Raw genomic sequence first — 7,643 nt, forward strand, 5'->3', positions numbered from 1 at the left:
ATCCATTGTATAAAAACATTGAAACACTTCATATCAAATATAAGACGCAAATCCATTGTATAAAAACATGTGAAATCGAATTCTTCATGAGCTGTCAACATATCAAACAGTCCATCGAATCCACAAACATAATGATCCCTCTCCTGAATAGGTTTGATCTCAAAGGAATTCTATATAGAAGAAGTTGTCAAGATAAGGCGCAAACCTTTGATGGAGCGCAACTCTTCCATAAACTTCGGAAAACCATATCCTCCAAATGTGATCTTTCGGATTGAGGCAGGAGAATGTTGACAAGCAACAAGTAAGAAACAATCAAGCTTACTTCTATTAGAAAAAACTGCTCACTGATAGAATTAGTTAAAACTGCTATTTAACAATTACTAGTTAGTTACTTGTCTAGGAAGTGAGTTATTTTTCTGTTTCTTAGGCTTCAAGTTATTATCCTCTACTCGTGTAGCTTGTATTACCAAAGGAATCATTATATTACTATAAATACTACTTGTACTCTCATTAAATCACAAGGGGAAATGATTGTTTCACTCATTAGCTTTCTTTCAAAATAGCTTGTATTACCAAAGGAATCATTATATTACTATAAATACTACTTGTACTCTCATTAAATCACAAGGGGAAATGATTGTTTCACTCATTAGCTTTCTTTCAAAATATTGCCCATGGCGTAGATTTGTGCATAAGGTGATGGATGAAACTTTTATTAATTTCGTCCAATCAAGTTCAGCAATAAGTTCAAATTTACTCTGTGAAACTAAAATGATAGATTTGGAGGTAAATAATGAACATTTTTGCCAATGTTATCCCTAACATGTGTTATAAATGGAGACTAATATGTAATAAACTTTCCACATATGAGAATATTTTATCTTTTCTTTATTATATTAAATGTTAAATAGTCTGCAATCAACCTTAATCCCGCCCATTTTAGCGTGTCTAATTAGTTTTTATAGGAAAAAAAGGTTATGTAGGGAATCAAACAAGGTAGCACATGAGAGCACTTCTCAACTTTAACCACTAAGCCACTTAACATTTTTGCTGAAATAATGTCGCTTCTAAAATAGATATACAATACTAAAGGTCTTTTTAAGTCACTAACGCCCTAGCGGCTCCTTTTCTGATAGTGGTTCATTTTCATTATTAGCAGTTCCTTTTCTGATAGCAATTCCTTTTCTTTATTATTTTTTTTCTTTCAGTTACCACATAACATTTCCTTTTCCTTTTTATAAATTCAACAACCCTTGCGGTTAAGACCAATTTCTTGGTGCAGGCTTTTGTATATTTTTTTTTCCTTTTGATAACAATGTTCTCTATGATTTGTCATTTTTATTGTGTTGATTTCCACTTTTCATTACTTTCACTAAATTTAATTTATGACTTTGATTACATATTCATTTTTCTTGATGCAAATTGAATGTTGCTCATCTGCTTTTTTGAGACTGTGCATATCGACCGCTCTCAATCATCACTTAGTTTGATTGTTTATATGAGTTTGAATGTAACTCTACAAGTAATAATACAACCAATTTGATGTAGGAGAGTTTCCATAGTATTTCATTAGTATTTTATCATTTCAACATAATTTTATTATTTGTTTGTTTTATTTAAAGTTTGTTATTTTTGCCTCATTAGGGTTTGTTATTTCCATATTTAAGCTTAACAGTTGTAGCCTAAGAGGCAACTTTATTCATTCAATAATATTTTAGAGAGTTTTCTCAATTTCTGGTGGATTTCGGAACCCTATTTTCACAAGTTTGTCGGTTGCAAACTTATTTCTTTTCGATCTAGGTTTAGCGCTTGCTAGCCTACGCTTCCGACTGCGTCAGTTGGTATCAGAGCAGGTTTCTCCTGTTCTTTTTCTAACGTGATCAGTCATGGGAGATCAATCGGTGACGAAAATCGCGGCTTTAACGGCTGCGTTGACAGCTAAGGTTGACGCCATCAACAACAACAACCGCAACAACAACAACAACATAAATAATCCGAACAGGAGAGGAGAACAAATTTCGAACATTAGGGTTCATAATAACAACCATACTATTGTTATGTACCAAAAATCAGAACATACCCGTGAATCTAATTTGGAATACTATGAGCGTAGATATTACATCAAGTTGAAGGATGATTGCTACAAGTTTAAAATCTCTGATTCGATATACCGTTATCTGTTTTGTTACAACAAAGATTACTCCTTGACCGCTCTTTTAAGACATGCTTCCAGAATGGCAGGTAACTCGCATAAGATGATTAAAGATATTGCTAAACATTATGTTTTGATAAAAATAAGCCACTTGATGTTGATATTGCTGGTGATAAGCCACCTGGTGTCGGTATTGCTAGCGGTAAGCTAGTTAATTTGAGTGTCGCTAATCAGAAGTCACTTGATATGAATGTAACTAAGGGTCAATTACCTAATGTGAATGTTGCTGATAGTTTTGTTGTCACAATGGAAATCAATAACCCATATCTCAGTTGATGTCGCCGAAACCGCCGGATCCACCATCAAAAGTGTCGGATCTGCCTATCACCTAGCCATCACCTTCGACGTGCCTCTTAGGTTATAATGAGGAGACTGATGCACAACCATCTCCAACAACAAGAAAGTTTCCATTTCTTTTAAACGACAACATCTGCAGCACATAATTATCATCAGATGTTCAAGAAAAATCTAAACATAATGGCTTTAATGATATTGAAGCTTCTTTCACATCTTTCCTTAGAACCATCCTCTTTTTATCAAGGCTCTACTAGAAATATAAATCCAACTACACTTTCTCAGCAATCCATTCATGGTATTGAAGCTTCAGTTCAATCTCGGAGAGTGGATGCTGTCAAAGTTCAAACTAAGAACAAAAGTAGCCTCCATCTTAAGGTCGAGTTCTTGTTGTGAATTCGGACTCAAAATCACACCAATACAAACTATGATGTGTGGAGCAAAGGAAAGTGGTAACCAATAACAAAGTAAACACAAGCAATAACAGCAATAACAGCACCTAGATCTAATCTAGGAATCAAAGTGAAAAGCTCAAAACCACAAGAATATGAAAGCAAGAAAGAAAACAACAAACACACCAAGAGATGATTACCCAGTTCGGTCCAACTTGACTTACTCTGGGGGAGAGATTGATATCTCCAATCCACTATCAATGAGTTCTTACAAAGGGATACAAATGGTTTACAAGAAATTAGCTTCAACAAGCTCACAAAGAACAAACCTAATTTCTACCCATTTTCCCAATCTCACAAATGAACAAGACACTCAATGATTTTCTCTCACCCAAGGTGTTTACAATGTTTCCCAACCCAAGAGAACCTCACTACAAAGACACTCAACCCTCCCTCCTTTGAAGTCCCAAGTTTCTCTCTCTTCAAGCTCTCCTTCAAAATATGCAAAGAACACTTAAATAGTACCCTGCAACTGTAAAAATGGTGTCACATTTTGCCAAATCGTGACACGGTTGGTACGTACGACCCAAGGTACGACCAACCTTATCCTGAAAACGTGCCCAGCAAGCCGAAAATCGTGTCAATTTTTCCCAAAATCGTGTCACGATTGGACACCCTGCAAAACATGCTCACGGCATAGGAAAATCGTGACACGCTTGCTAAATCGTGTTATGATTCTAATCATTCCCAACTTCACAAATTTGAAGGCATAAACAACATTTCTCCACCTTGACTTCAACTTGGTGATGATGTTAATTTAACCATCAACCACCATGATCCTTTTCTTTTCCCCTGCATCCAACTACACCAAGTAGCTTCACAAGTATACACTATACCCTCTTCAACCGCGGAACGTCTCCCGCTTCCTTGAAGATCACCTTGCATCCAATCACCCTTGGTTTTTTAGGTAATCACACAAGCCACACCATACATTCTTCAAACCCCGGAATGCCTTCCGTCCTCATGAAGAATTCACATGCTCACAACTAGAGCATAACACCCAAGGCCTCCATAGTCGTCCCATTCTCGGTGTCACCCACTCCACCTCAAGTTGAGCTTTCTCTACCTCAACTTCAAAATGCGTACACACACTATGCCTTCACCTTGCAACTCCACCTCAAAGGTTGATCATGAGTATTCTTCACACCGCCTCTCCAGGCTAACCATGAGTATTCTTTCCACCGCCTCTCCAGGCTGATGTTGAGTGTTTAACGTCTCTCCAGACGACCACCGCTCTACAAGGCATTAATACCAAGGTGAGAAACCTCACCCTCTTCATCTTCCCAACAACTCACCACCAAAGCACCCGCATCCTCATACTCCTCGGACACAACTTGCGTAGAGTTCTCATTGTCCTCCGGACAATCCCTCTTGAAGTGACCAAACTTGTGACACTTAAAGCACTTGTACTTTTCCTTGTTACCACTCTTTGAGCTTCCTTGGTTACATCTACCTCCACCATTTCCTCTTGAAACACTAAGGCCTTCACTTTTTTCATCCGCTCTCAAGTCCTTGGACTAGGTCAACTCCTTGGTTCTCAAAGCCGCTTGAACTTCTTCCAAGGTGACAGTGCCTTCTTTGCCATAGAGCATGGTATCCTTGAAGGATTGAAATGATCTCGATAGAGCACACAACAAGAGTATAACTTTGTCTTCGTCCTCAAGTTGCACCTCAATGTTCTCTAAATCATCAAGGATTTTGTTGAACTCTGTTAATTGCTCCGTCACGGTCTTTGACTCCACCATCTTGAATGAGTAGAGTTGTTGCTTAAGGAATAGCCTATGAGCCAAAGATTTGGTCATATACAATGACTCCAAATTTGACCACATCGACGTCGCGGTTGATTCCTTCGCGACATCCCTCAAAACTTTGTCACTGAGGCACAAGACAATGGCGCTCCTAGCCTTGTCCACCATCTCGGTCTTCTCAGCTTGTGTCATGGTGACAGGTAACGCACCTTCACCCTTCAAAGCTTTCTCACACTTTTGTTGTATCAACATCGCTTGTATCTTCACCTTCCATAACCCAAAATCGTTACTTCCGGTGAACTTCTCAATATCCCACTTTGAACCCATGTTACTCACTAAACCAATTCACTCTTATGCCCCATGGTGGGCGCTAATTGTTGTGAATTCAGACTCAAAATCACACCAATACAAACTATGATGTGTGGAGCAAAGGAAAGTGGTAACCAATAACAAAGTAATCACAAGCAATAACAACAATAAGAGCACCTAGATCTAATCTAGGAATTAAAGTGAAAAGCTCAAAACTACAAGCATATGAAAGCAAGAAAGAAAACAACAAACACACCAAGAGATGATTGTCTAGTTAGGTCCAACTTGACCTACTCTGGGGGAGAGATTGATCTCTCCAATCCACTATCAATGAGTTCTTACAAAAGGATACAAATGGGTTACATGAAATTAGCTTCAACAAGCTCACAAAGAACATACCTAATTTCTACCCATTTTCTCAATCTCACAAATGAACAAGACACTCAATGATTTTCACTCACCCAAGGTGTTTACAATGTTTCCCAACCCAAGAGAACTTCACTACAAAGACACTCAACCCTAAAGTTCCCTCCTTTGCAGTCCCCAAGTTTCTCTCTCTTTAAGCTCTCCTTCAAAATCTGCAAAGAACACTTAAATAGTACCCTGCAGCTGTAAAAATCGTATCGTTTTTCCAAATCGTGACACGGTTGGTGCATACGACCCAAGGTACGACCAACCTTATCCTGAAAACGTGCCCAGCAAGCCAAAAATCATGTCACGTTTTCCCAAAATCATGTCACGATTGGACACCCTGCAAAACATGCTCACGTCATTGGAAAATCGTGACACGCTTGCTAAATCGTGTTACGATTCTAATCATTCCCAACTTCACAAATTTGAAGGCATAAACAACAGTTCTCTGACTCGCCGCCTCAAAAATATAACTTTACATAGTCAGAAGAGCAAGCATATGACGAAAGTACGTCGATGGACAGTGACGGATCCAGGAATCGTGGAAAGTGGGGGCACCACGTATACATAAATTTGAAATATTAAATAAATAAATAAATATATATATATATATATATATATATTTATTATATTTCATTTTTAATAGCATAAATATATATCATAATTGTCCTCTACGATTCTCATATTTTGGAAACATTGAATGATTTTCTCATTATCAATACCAACAAAAGTATCTCTCTCTATATAAGTAACTAAACAATTATTTAACCATCATCTCCCATGTGATTTCACATCCTATTCTTGACAATATTCATAGCAGAGAAAGCCCTTTCAGCTGTTGCAGTTGCCACAGGTAATATCAAAGATAACTCTAAAAGCAAATATTCCAACGGGTAAGCAATATGTCTTCTTGTCTCCACTAGCTTTATGGAAAGATCACCAAGTTTGATCCTTTCACCTTCATCAAGTGCTTGAGGTTGAGGATTAGGAGTTGATGACTCCTCTGGCAATCTTCTTTTCAAAAATCTTTCCATTGCTTAGTGCTAGAAATCAAATAAAAATACCACAATTAAAATTTGGTGATCATTTAGCAAACTTATGTACAATAACGAATAACCCCAAATAAATACTAACAAACCCTAACAATGGAATTTCCACCATTAAACAAAAATTCAAGACCAATAAATGAAATAAACAAATTAAAAACTACAAATAAATAAGATTGGAAATATAAAATAAGGGGGCTTACCTATTAGAAGATTAACTATGGAGGTTGAAGAAAACAGCGGCAGAAAACTGAAGAAGGGAATGGAGTGCAGCAAGTATGATGGTGTTGTTCTTTGTTATTAGTGTGTTCTATTCACAATAAGATTGGAAACGATGCAGAATCGGATTCAGAATGGATTTGTGAGTGAGGGAGGGTGATGGCAAGAAAATGCTGAGAACTGAGCCTGAGCGGACGAGAGAGAGAAAACAGAAGAGGTTATTGGATTTGTTTTGTTTTGTGTGTCAAAGTGTGGGTGTGGGTCTCACTTCTCTCTCACTCACGTTTCCACTCCTTTCTTTTATTTAAGGGAAATGTTAACTTGTGCCCTTAGGGCATAAGTTAAGAAGACAAATGTAGAAAGTTTTCCTTGAAACTTACTATTTTTTTTTTATTTTTTTAATTGGAAATGGGTGTGTATGTGATGTTGTGTTAAAGTGTGTGTTTATGTGTGGGCCAATAGAAAAGTGTTGTGTATTTTTGTGTGGACCATTTAATCAACATTTCAACTATAACTATATATTACTATATTACTACCACTAAAAAAAAATTCTCAAAATTTAGTGCAGACACAAGCCTACACACTCTTGTGCTTGCATCCGTCCCTGTCGATGGAGAAGAAATGGTTATCAACAGAAGCAACTTCCGTCCTTGAACATTTGGTTTCCAATCTTAGCTCCACAGTTGTTGCTGACCGGAGAAACCCGACGCTGGTGCACATCCGTAAGTCAGAGAAGATGAAATTGTCTTATGGCTCAACATCTCCACATGTTACCGCCGTCTCTGATTATGTCTCGGACACAATTGCCATGGCCGAAACTCATCTTAGGGATTTTGGGGTTATAAAAATGATACCGATTCCATAATTCTGCAAAAACCACCACCGCAAGACTCCTCGGAGCACGCAGTTGCGCTGATTCCTCGGACCTCCACAAGACCACCACCGTCCTCCA

Source organism: Medicago sativa, chromosome 2 (assembly GCF_051527215.1).
Source record: "Medicago sativa cultivar Bolivia chromosome 2, Bolivia_mono, whole genome shotgun sequence".
Classification (NCBI taxonomy): Eukaryota; Viridiplantae; Streptophyta; class Magnoliopsida; order Fabales; family Fabaceae; genus Medicago; species Medicago sativa.